General features: G+C 47.0%; 1 long non-coding RNA gene across 1 annotated transcript; it reads left to right on the forward strand.

Annotated features, from left to right (window-relative positions):
- The first annotated feature begins 4,457 nt into the window (after positions 1-4,457).
- On the forward strand, positions 4,458-12,226 carry LOC140430840 (uncharacterized). Its single transcript, XR_011949563.1, has 2 exons — positions 4,458-4,696; positions 10,076-12,226. It is a non-coding gene; the product is annotated as an uncharacterized lncRNA (long non-coding RNA).
- The last annotated feature ends 420 nt before the right edge of the window (positions 12,227-12,646 follow it).

Genomic DNA, 12,646 nt, shown 5'->3' on the forward strand with positions numbered 1-12,646 from the left:
TATCTTTCAGGCTCCCCCGATCTTTATACCAAAGGCCTTTTTTTTTCCGGAAACTGGACACGATCATCTCGGACTTTGTACGGACAGGGAAGGTGCCGAGGGTCGGGAGGGCCCTGCTACAGAGGCAGCAGGGGTTGTTGCCATTGCCGAGCCTGCTTCATTATTACTGGGTCGTGAATGTGGAAAACGTGCGGCGATAGTGGGAAGGACAAGGGGTAGAATGGGTTTGGATGGCGCAGGAATCTTGTAAGTGGTCCAGTTTGAGGAGTATGGTGACGGCAGTTTTGCTAATGGCGATGAGTAGGTATTCAGGGAGCCCGGTGGTACAGTCCAAGGTGAAGATATGGAATCAGTTGACAAAGTATTTTAGGGTGATGGGGCTGTTGGTGTTAACTCCGCTGTGCGAGAGTCATGGGTTTGAGCTGGGGGAAATGGATAGTGTATACAGGAGGTGGAGAGAAGTGGGGTTGGTCAAGGTGAGGGATCTGTATTTGGAGGAAGGGTTCGCCAGTCTGGAGGAGCTAAGGGAGAGGGTAGAGCTCCCGAGGGGGAATGAGTTCAGGTATCTGCAAGTTAGGGACTTTGCGCGAAAGGTCTGGAGGGGGTTCCCTAGGTTGCCGGGATACACCCTGTTAGAGCGACTGCTGCTTCCGAATGTGGAAGGGGAGGGATCTATGGGATTGGGGAGATATGCAAGTAGCTGGGGGAGCAGGGAGGGGAGCGGGTGGTGAAGATCAAGGAAAAATGGGACGAGAGGTTGGGACTGGTGATCAATTAGGGAGTATGGAGTGAGGCACTGCACAGGGTAAATGGGACCTCCTTGTGCACAAGTATGAGCCTGATACAGTTTAAGATGGTGCACAGGGTGCATATGACCCAAGCAGGATTGAGTGGGTTCTTCCAGGGGGTAGCATATGAGTGTGAGAGGTGTGGACAGGGAACAACGAATCACGCGCACATGTTTTGGGGTTCCAAAAAATTGGGAAGATTCTGGGCAGAGTGTTCACGGTCTTAGCCAGGATAATGGAGGAGGAGGTGGATCCAGACCCTTTTGTGGCGATATTCGGGGATTCGGAGAAGCCGGAGCTCATGGAGAGGAGGAAGGCGGATGTCGTGGCCTTCGCGTCTATGACTGCCCAGCGGCGAATCTTACTGCAGTGGCAGTCGGCATCGCCACCGGGGGTATTGGCTTGGTTGTGTGACCTGTACGACTTCCTGCGGTTGGAAAAGATAAAGTATGAGTTAAGGGTCTCTGCAGAGGGGTTTGAGAAAAGGTGGAGGATGTTTGTGACTGTATTTGAGGTGTTGGGGGGGGTATGAAAAAGGGGGAAAAAATTGTACAAACTGTGCAGTTGATTGTTGGGAAGTACGTTTCCCAGGGTAGTTATATGTTGTAACCCGCCTTGATACACGGTTGTAATCAAATACATTTTTTAAAAACTATATTGGTCAGCATTGGAGGTGAGGAGGGAAGCTGACTAGGCAGCAGTTAGTGGCAGTAGAGTTTAGAGAGCAGAAAACGGGTACAGGGTGACCTCAGAGGAGGCTGAGAAGTAGAAGACTGAGTTTAGGGTTAGTGCACGGAGGTGCATTAGAGGAAGTTTGGTCTCCTCAGTTCAGGGAAAGGAGGGTGCTGTGATCTCGGGATTCAAGACGTTGCTGTCTTTCTCCAGCCCTGCCCCCTCCTGCTAGCATGGTGACGTGGGCCACACCTGCAGATTCATTTTGGAGTCATCGAGGTGCACAGAAAAGGGCCATCGGCCCATCATGTCTATGCCAGTCTAAAACAACGACCTAACTGCTCTAATCCCATTTTCCAGCACTTAGCCCATGGTCTGTATTCCTTGGCATCATACGTACACATCTAAATTAATTCTTAACTCTTATGAGGGCCTCCGCCACCCTTCCAGGCAGCGAGTTCCAGGCTCCCAGCACCCTCTGGATGAAAATGTTTCTCCTCACATCCCCTCATAACCTCCTGCTCCTTACCTTTAATTTTGGCCCCCTGGTCATTGACCCCTCCACCAAGGGGAAAAGGTTTCTTCCTGTCTACTCTACCTGTGCCCCTCATCATTTTATACATCTCAACCATGTCCCCCCTCAGTCTCCTCTGCTCCAAGGAAAACAATCTCAGTCTATCCAATCTCTCTTCAGAACTAAAAGTCTCCAGCCCAGGCAACATCCTGGTAAATCTCCACTGCACCCTTTCCAGTGCTTTCACATCCCTCCTATAATGTGGATTCCAGATCTGCACACAATACTGTAGTTATGGCCTGACCAACATTTTATACAGTTCCAGCATAACCTCTCTACCCTTAAATTCCATGCCTCGGCTAATAAAAGCAACTATATTGTATGCCTTCTTAACCATTGTATCCACCTGCCCTGCTACGTTAAGGGACCAGTGTACATGCACACCAAGATCCCTCTGATCCTCGGTGCTCCCCAGGGTCCTGCCATTTACTATGTATCCCCTTGCCTTGTTATTCCCTTGCCTTGTTTGTCCTGGCCAGGAGCATCACTTCACACTTACCCGGATTGAGTTCCATTTGCCACTGATCAGCCCCTCTGACAGAGTACTGTATAATCTGGTGAGAAAACCCAGCTGTACTGCTGACGAGCTGCATGCCGATTTTCGCACCTCAGCCAGAACTCTGAGCAAAAATGAGAACGTTCCACTCATGGTTTCCACTGGTTGAGGAGTCTAGGACTATGTGGCATAGCCCGAAACTTAGAGCAGGCCTTTCAGAAGTAAAGTTAGGAAATACATCTGTAATCTAAGTGTGGCAGAAGTTTGAAACTCTTTTCTGGACATAACATTGATTTTAAATTAATGATTGATAGATTTGAGTTAACCAAATGTTTTAAATAATATGGGGCAAAGGTGAGAGGAATGTCCCATATCAACCATGACCTTATTGAATCCATAGACTCTCTACGGTGCAGAAGGCTGCACTGTTTCAGTGAGGCTCAATGTACAAGCTTCAGGAACAGCAATACATCTTCCAATAGGCAACCAAGAACCTACTGGACTCAGCGCTGAGTACAACAATTTCATTCCAAAATCTGGGCTCCATTTATTTTCCTTTCCTTTGCTTATATTGTGTTGTTTTTCAGTCAGCAGCACACCTGCTCTGGGCACATCTTTTGTTTCTTTTCTTCCCCATCTCCATTCCCTTTGGCCCTGGAGGACGATATTTTCTGCGTGTGCGACTATCTCCAAATTGATATTGTACTTGGGATGATGCGGAGATAGTGGGCAGTGTTGTTGAGTCCTGCCAGTGGTGGGCATCATCTTGGACGAAGTGGGAAAATTTGGAGAGCGGTCAAAAGTCAATTGTCCATCAGCCACTATCCACATCTTCCGTCTTGCCTGTGAAATATGTTGCTGGACACTGTTGCTGGGTCAAAATCCTGGGACTACCCCCTGACTGCAACGGTTCAAGAAGGCAGCTCACCACAACCTCCTCAAGTGCAATGTCGTAGTAAATGTCGGCCCAGCCAGTGAAACCCTACATCGCTTGAAAGAATTTTTAAAAATGAATTTAGCCCAACTCTTGCAGGCATTCTGATCTGATCGGGTCAAATATCTACTGAGAACAATGGTATGCCTGAGGTAAGACTTGCCCCATGTCACATTGCTGCCCCTGGCTGCTCCTCTGGACCAGGGACATTTGAATGATATTGACAAATTCCCAATAGTGCTTCCGCCATTTCCAGGTCACTTGCCCCAGCATGGGTGGGGAGGTTGGGGTGATGGGGGAGGGAAATGGTTGCAGCACATGCGGCACCTTGCCGAAGTTTTATTTTGACTCTCTCACCTTATCTAAGGATTGTTCTCGTTGTCTCTGTGAAAGTGTACAAACTCAGCAATAGCATGATGGGAACAATAGCCAACTTATGTAACCAAGTGTGAGACAGCTGTGTCAGCTAGTGCCAAGATCAGACCCTGACAAACTAAAGGAAAGCTAAGAATCCACATAATTGTATCATACAAGGCCAGAAGAGGGAAAATAGTGCCTGACCTTATTAAAACCTGATAACAAAGCCACGATCTAGGAATGTCCTAATAACACAACTTCCTCATGACCTAGGTCCATCTGCGTCAAGGCATCATGAGGGCAGAGGTAAAAACAAAATAGGACCACGTCTTAAATCCTCTAAAGACAAACTACTGCAAATAAGCCGAGTCAGGGTCTTTCCATGACAACATGTTTGATCAGAAGTTATGACTGTATTGACATTTTTGAACAAGGTCTGTTTTTGTAAAATGATACAGCTTGTGTATCAATATTGAACGTTTTCTCCATGTCTTTGCGAGCTTGAGAAAGAATGAGCAGGTTTACCTTAACAGCGCTCTCTCTCTCTAACCTGTAGCCATCTGCATGCAGACTTTGGTCAATAAAGACAAAGTTATTTATTTCGAAACAGAGTTGTAAAGTTGTTTTCTTCACAGTCTTGAAGTAGGAAAGATTTTAAAAGACGACAGTGGCGCTGCGAGCCCTCACCAATACCCTGAGTGGCTTCCGTGGGGGACCGAACAAGTGATCGAGCACGAACCCGGAGAGTGGAGACGGACGGCGCAACAAGGTAAGCTTTAACCTTGGTCTCTCTCTCTCTCTCGGATCGGTGCTGTGACCCCTCGTCCCTGACGGATAACGCTGACAGGTGACGGTGTTCGAATCTAAATTTGACTGTGAGTAAAGTTCTTAGGGTCTGGGACCCGGTTGTCGTTCAAAGCCTAAGGTCAGGGACCACCTGCTCTTGTTTTTTTTCCCCAGGACAGGGATACACAGGCTTGGCTAGGTCAAGGACCAGATTTGGATTTTTGACTTTTAAATTTACAAGGCAGTTTTTCCCCATTTTTTTTCTCTTCTCTCTCTCTTTAAATTTTTTTCCACTCCTTAAAAGTCATGGGCCAGAGCCTGGACAAAACGGAGGACAATTCTCCCTTGCTTTTTATGTGCACCATGTTCCCTGATAAGACTGGGAAACGTTGAAATTCGAATGTGAACTTTGGGACAGGAAAGATCCTAAGAATCAAGGGGGAGATAATACTGCATCGGGTGTTAAGCAGGTCAGAATAGTCCATCAGATTAAAAATCAGGAGGATCCTCCCACTACCTCTGGCATGCCGTTGTTTCCCTATTTGATTGATACAGAGGAGGAGGAGGAGGAATTAAACCCCATGATGCCCCCATGGCCACCTCTTCCCAGCTCCACGGTGCGGCAGCCCCGTTCTCACCCTCCCCCTTGTAACAACCTTGCTGCCGATAATCTCCCTGCTCCTATTACTCCCATTGCAACACGCACTCGCTCAAAAGCACCAACCACCTTCCTCGATCAGCCCGTTACCTCTGTTAATCAGGCTTTCCAAGAATTAACTATCAGTATAGCACCGGTAGAGGAGCCTTTTCCACCACCGCCTCCCCCTGCAAATTTTCCAATCCGACGTCTCGTTAACCCTCGATCGACTGATGACGACGACCAATTTATTGAGACATGGCAGGCTTTTAAACCTCAGGAGCTCTGTTTGATCATGGCTCACTGTCCGTCACATAAAACGGACACAGAGAGCTTTACTGAATATCTGAGGAGAACTGCGACTGTGTATGGTGCTATCCCTAGGGATCAGTATTCCCTTATTTTTTCATCCCTTCCCCAGATTTAGGTGAGAAATGGAAACGAGAATTAGGGGATCATGGAACCACATGGGATGCATTTAAAACCAACAATCCATCAGATGAGGCTCAACTCGCTTTAATGTTCCCAGCACTTAAGCGTGCTCTCCGTAAACCTGTAGATATCTCCAAAATTCTTGATTGTACACCCACTCCTAAGGAGGAGGGTCCTGAATTTTTTGACCACTTTTGTGGAATTTATTTACACTCTTTATTCCGGTGATGAGACTTTTAATGCGGGCTTGAAATCTCCCCAGTTCAATGCGCTGCTTATGCAGGTCGTGCCTGACCGCATAGCAACCAGTATTAAAACTAATAATATGGATTGGTCTGATAGCTCCAAATCCCACATGCGACGTGCTATCTCTTATTACTGGAGAAATGGCCGTGACAGAGAAGCTTTCGGAAGGGACCCTCCTACACCCAAAATAAAGTCGGAGTTTGTCCAGCGACCCCCTCGCAGGAACCCCCCACCTTATGAACGTCACCAAGGCCCTCCCCGGCCTTGTCCTCCAACCCGAGACAGTGTCACTTGCTTTATTTGCAGACGGATGGGTCACTACGCTAAGGATTGCCTTGCATCACGCAGAGACAGGGCACCCTCTCCACGGCGGTATGCTCCCTTCACTGACTCCCACCCCTATTGACTGGCCCGTTCCAATTTCCCGGTTCTCTCTGGCGACCACTCGGAGGAACCCACAGCTACAATTCACATTGAGGGTATTCCCGTCCCCTTCCTCATTGATACAGGGGCAACTGCTTCTACGTTGAATTTGACGTTAGTTAAACAGTATTGTTTTCCTCTCTCAGACGAATATGTGGAACTTTCTGGTTTTATGGGTGAGAGGGCTACATACCAACTCACGAAACCCCTTCTGGTTCAATTTAATGACCGTCAATGTTGTATTCCCTTCACTGTCACGCGTACCCTCGGTGTTAATCTTGCTGGCCGTGATCTGTTATGTCACTTACAAGTTGAGATTGTTTGCCTTGACGACGGCGTCACGATCTCCACGGCTCCACAAGTCCAGCCTCGAAATTTACCCCTTTTTTTCACTCCCCAATGGTGGTCCGTTGATTTTGATCCCTCCAATTTTTCACCTCCCTTGCATGTTCCTCACCCACACGTGACCCTTTGCTATGACCACACTGGGTGCTCGCCCGATTTGGAGACCATCTACCAGGGCTCCCTCGGGTCCACGGTGGCGGTTACTTTCATCGCTCATGCTGAGGGAAAAGAGGGCTCTGCATTTCTTGTTGAAGTGCCCCTCGTATTCTGGAAACAGTCTGGACTAGTGGCACCTCACGTTACCCTCACTGTCAATGCAGGCTACAGTGCCAGGTCACTGGGCTTTCTGGTTGCTACCCTCCAAGGAAAATGTGATCCTTTTTATACTGGACGACAGACCTTCCCTGAAGGCACGTTACAGTATTTTTCACAGCCCTTTTATGTTGATGGTACATTGAACCACCATCGGACCAACCGTTCCCCATCCCCAGAGATTCCTGCAGACTTATGGGCTGCATCCAAACATGAAGTTGGTTTTACTAATGTGCCTCCAGTTCTCATTAAGGTTAAGTCCGGTGTGCCCCTGCCCTCCATTTCCCAGTACCCTATTCGCCCTGACGCTGAGGAAGGAATCTCCAGCATGATACAGTCCTTCCTTCAACAGGGAATTTTGGTTCCGTGCCAATCGCCCTGTAACACTCCTATTCTTCCGGTTCCTAAGGTTGGGCGGCCGTCTGAATGGCGTTTGGTCCAGGACCTCCGCCGTATCAATCAAATCGTTGAACCCTTGCATCCCCTGGTCCCTAACCCGGCTACAATCCTCAGTAATATCCCGCCTGAGGCAGCTGTCTTTACCCTTGTGGACTCACAACACGCCTTTTTTGCGATACCCCTTGCCGCTGAATCCCAGTATTTGTTTGCCTTCACATTCAAAGGGCACCAGTACACTTGGACTAGGCTACCGCAAGGTTTCATTCATTCACCGACACTCTTCTCACAGGCACTGCACTCCCAATTAGCTACTTTGACACCCCCGGGGGAATCTACTATTGTACAGTTTGTCGATGACTTACTCCTTGCTAGCCCTGACTTTGCTTCTAACGAACGCGACTCCATTTATCTGCTCACCCGTCTCCATTCCTGGGGATATGTAATACCACCTAATAAAGTACACAAAGGACAAAGGCAGGTTAAATTTCTGGGCGTTCTGATAAGCGCTACTGAACGTTCCCTTACGCAGGATCGTATTACTCCCATTTTGCAAACCGCACTTCCTACCTCGCCAAAGCAGATGAGAGCCTTTTTAGGTTTAGTGAACTTTTGCAGACAATGGATTCCGAATGTTACTGCTCATACTAAGGAGCTTACTCCTTATTCCTCCCAGAATTCACCCCTTAAGTTTGAACTACCCGATTTAGCACAGCAATCTTTTATTACTCTCAAGAACGCGCTGGCTTCCGCCCCGGCTCTAGGACGACCTCTTTATGACAGGCCCTTCCAGTTGTATGTTAATGTCCTTGACCTATGTGCCACGGGTGTCTTGACACAGGAACATGGTGACCAACGCCGTCCGGTTGCCTATTATTCTACTAAATTGGATCCAGTAGCTTGTGGTTTGCCCCCCTGCACTCAAATTCTCACTGCTGTACATGTGTTAGCTCAGGCAGCCTCTAATCTAACCCTTCATCAGCCCGTGCATGTGTATACCTCACACTCTGTTGTGGCTCTCCTTACATCTCAGCAGACCCAGCATCTGACACAGGCCCGCTTGAGCCGATATGAGGTCTCACTATTACAGAACCCATATCTGTCTTTCCATTACTGTTCCACTTTAAATCCCGCAGCATTCCTCGAACATCCCCCTGATGTACTTGTTGATCCACCACATGATTGTTTGCTTAGGAATCACTTCCTTACCGCAACTCATCCCGATTTAACTGACCACCCTCTTGATAATCCTGATCTCACTTTTTATGTTGATGGCAGTTCTTCTATTTCCCAAATGGGTGTCCCGCAATCGGGGTATGCCATTGTTACAGACACTGACATTCTGGAAGCAGCTGCTTTCCAGATTCCAGTCTCAGCACAGAAAGCTGAGCTATTCGCCCTTACTAGAGCTTGTGTTCTGGCCAAAGACCAAAGTGTGAATGTGTACACAGACTCTAGGTACGCTTTTGGTGTCACCCACGATTTTGGCCGCCTCTGGCAGCAACGTGGGTTCCTTACCTCTGCAGGCTCTCCCATTCTAAATGCTCTTTGGGTTAAAAATCTCCTCGTTGCTATTCAACTTCCTCGTCAATTGGCTATCATTAAATGTGCTGCGCACACTTCCGGGGACACTCCTGTGCAATTAGGAAACGCCCGTGCTGATTCAGCCGCTAAGGCAGCGTCTGCATCAGCCCCTATGATTGTTCCCGCAGGGGGTACACAGGCTTTAAATCAGCTACCTATTCTAGCAAAAAAGGGCATGCCAGAGTTAGCTGAAATTCAAAGGTTACAGAGGGACGCCTCTGATTCTGAGCGCACACTATGGAAGTCAATGGGGTGTTCGCACTCGTTGACACACAACCTCTGGCTTACCCCAGTAGGTCAAGTTTGTGTTCCAGATTCGTTATTGCCGATACTTATTGATTATTTGCATTCTTGTACACATCTTGGCAAGGAGGGAATGGTACAGTTACTTTTGAAAACTTGGTGGCACCCAGATCTGAATACAGCAGCACAAATGCGGCTGGATCGATGTCTTATTTGCATGAAAAATAATAAGGGTAAAGGCATTAAATGCCCTCCCGGAACAACCCCCTTGCCAGATGGTCCTTTTGCCTGCATACAGCTTGATTTTATTGAATTACCTAAAGTACAATGCTATAAATATTGTTTAGTGATCATTGATGTATTTAGTAAATGGATTGAAGCCTTCCCCACCACCAACTGCACTGCACATACGGTGGTAAAATTACTATTGACAGAAATTATTCCCCGATCTGGGATTCCCAGAATGATGAGCTCAGACAATGGAACACATTTTGTGGCTCAAATCAATTCTGAATTATGCGAAGCACTCAAAATTAAACAACAACTGCACTGCGCATATCATCCACAGGCAGCAGGAATTGTGGAAAGAGCAAATGGGACCTTGAAAGAAAAATTATCTAAATTGACCGAAGAAACTGGATTAAATTGGCTAAAGGTATTGCCTTTGGCACTGTTTCACATGAGGGTTACTCCACATTCGCGGTCCGGACTGTCAGCTGCAGAGGTGGTCTACGGTCGGCCAATGAGGACTCCCTGGGATGCCCATGAAGAACCCCTAGAGGGAGTAGACCTCCACGTTATGGGAGATAAAATGCTGAGTTATTTGAAGCAATTAACATTATCTTTGAAGTTTCTCCACTCGCAGGTAAAACAGGCCCATCTCCCAGCAACAGCCGGAACAAAGATCCCTCGATATCCAGTAGTCAAACCAGGAGACTACGTGCTGATAAAGAATTGGGACAGAGAGAAGTTAGGGCAATGCTGGAGCGGCCCTTTTCAAGTATTGCTGACTACACCGACTGCCGTTAAACTCGAAGGACGTTCGAGTTGGGTACACCTATCGGATTGTAAGAAGATTGGTTCCAGCCCCAACGAGGACGCAGGATGAGGATCTTCATTGTCACATTTGGACTATTTGGACTAATTGGTCTTAATGGCCATTCGACAGTAGGCGAACAAACTGACAAAGAGCTGCGTGCTAATAGCTTTCTATATATGTCATATATTTATGCTGACAGATTGAATGTAAGTAACTGTTGGGTTTGTACCCGTATCCCCATCCATTCCAAGGAGGGGCTACCTCTCCAATCACTCCCATTCCACTTAGCAGAAACAGTTGAGTGGATACTGCGTCAAAACCGAACAGGGGTTCGGTGGAGATATGAAAATTTGGAGATCGGCTGGCTATGGGATGACTAGATTTTCAGCCTGGTATCAACCTGGATATCCCCATGTTTCGAATCCCCCTGCCCTTATCATCCCATCGAGCACTGCGCAAGGATCCCTATGTTTTTGTAAATCAGGAGAAGGACCATCAATGGGGCAGAGTAGGTGTAATCTTACAACTGAATGGCAGGGACCGATACCAAACATCTCCAACAAGGGTATGTTTGTTCTTGATTGGTCCAGGGTGTGGAATAAAACATCAAATATCTCATGGACGCAAAATTCCCAGGTACCCTGGATGACAATGGCTGAGAATTTTACGGCCTATAACGGGACCTATTTCATATGTGGCACTAAAGCATACTCCTGGCTTCCCAGAAATTGGACAGGGTCCTGTTATCTAGGATATGTCGTACCCTGCATGCACCACCTACGCTCCCTTAAACAACGCTCCTCACGAATGAGGAGGACCATTAGTAAAACCGAGGAGTTCTTTATGATCGCCTTTCCACAATACGGAACAGGCAAGGCAGCAAACGAACTGATCCTTATGGCCTCGGCATTGGAACAACTGTCGAACATAACAGCAGCAGAATCCAGGGCAACCGGACGGGCACTAGCCGAGGTCTCGGCTGAGCTGGTGGCTGTCCGGACTGTGGCATTACAAAATCGAATGGCTCTGGATTATCTGTTAGCCTCGCTGGGAGGAACGTGTGCCATTATAGGTCAGGAATGCTGTACTTATATCCCAGATGCCTCTGAAAATATTACCAACCTAGCTGACCATATAAGAAGACAGGCGGATCAACTTCAAGAAATTGGCCAAGAATTTCACGATTATAACCCACCAGGTTGGTTAGGTTGGCTGGGACACGGATTGTTCGATTGGATCTTTAAGGCCTTCATATTATTACTATTATTACTGTTAGCAATAGGATTGCTTGGATGCTTGTGTCAATGTATTTACACCCGTCTCCTGAATATCCCTATTTGAACAAATTGAGTGGTTGTCCTGATGGGACAACAGGAGGGAATGTGAAAGTGTACAAACTCAGCAATAGCATGATGGGAAAAATAGCCAACTTATGTAACCAAGTGTGAGACAGCTGTGTCAGCTAAGGGCCAAGATCAGACCCTGACAAACTAGACAAAGCTAAGAATCCACATAATTGTATCATACAAGGCCAGAAGAGGGAAAATAGTGCCTGACCTTATTAAAACCTGATAACAAAGCCATGATCTAGGAATGTCCTAATAACACAACTTCCTCATGACCTAGGTCCATCTGCGTCAAGGCATCATGAGGGCAGAGGTAAAAACAAAATAGGACCACGTCTTAAATCCTCTAAAGACAAACTACTGCAAATAAGCCGAGTCAGGGTCTTTCCATGACAACATGTTTGATCAGAAGTTATGACTGTAATGACATTTTTGAACAAGGTCTGTTTTTGTAAAATGATACAGCTTGTGTATCAATATTGAACGTTTTCTCCATGTCTTTGCGAGCTTGAGAAAGAATGAGCAGGTTTACCTTAACAGCTCTCTCTCTCTCTCTAACCTGTAGCCATCTGCATGCAGACTTTGGTCAATAAAGACAAAGTTATTTATTTCGAAACAGAGTTGTAAAGTTGTTTTCTTCACAGTCTTGAAGTAGGAAAGATTTTAAAAGACGACATCTCCATCAGGCAAAACACTCACTGTGACACAGATTGCAGATCATTCCCAACGCCCAAGAGCACAATAGCGCAACCATCAGGAGATGTATCTTTTGATGCACTTCCCCTTGTATTCCCCAACTCTGGGAAGGTAAAACCTGCTCCGGCATTTTTAACTGATATACAGGAAATCAGTGAAGGATTTGGTACAGACAGGATTAGGGCTGCAGTAACTTTATTTAAATGAAAGCATCGGTCAGTTTTCCAACCAAGTCTTAAAGTTGAGCACTGAGCGTACAGGCAAGCAGTTAATTTCACAATAGAATTGACAGGACACTTATTCTGCCTTGCAGCAACAGAGATGTAGGACAGGCAATGGA

Source organism: Scyliorhinus torazame, chromosome 10 (genome assembly GCF_047496885.1).
Source record: "Scyliorhinus torazame isolate Kashiwa2021f chromosome 10, sScyTor2.1, whole genome shotgun sequence".
Taxonomy (NCBI): domain Eukaryota; kingdom Metazoa; phylum Chordata; class Chondrichthyes; order Carcharhiniformes; family Scyliorhinidae; genus Scyliorhinus; species Scyliorhinus torazame.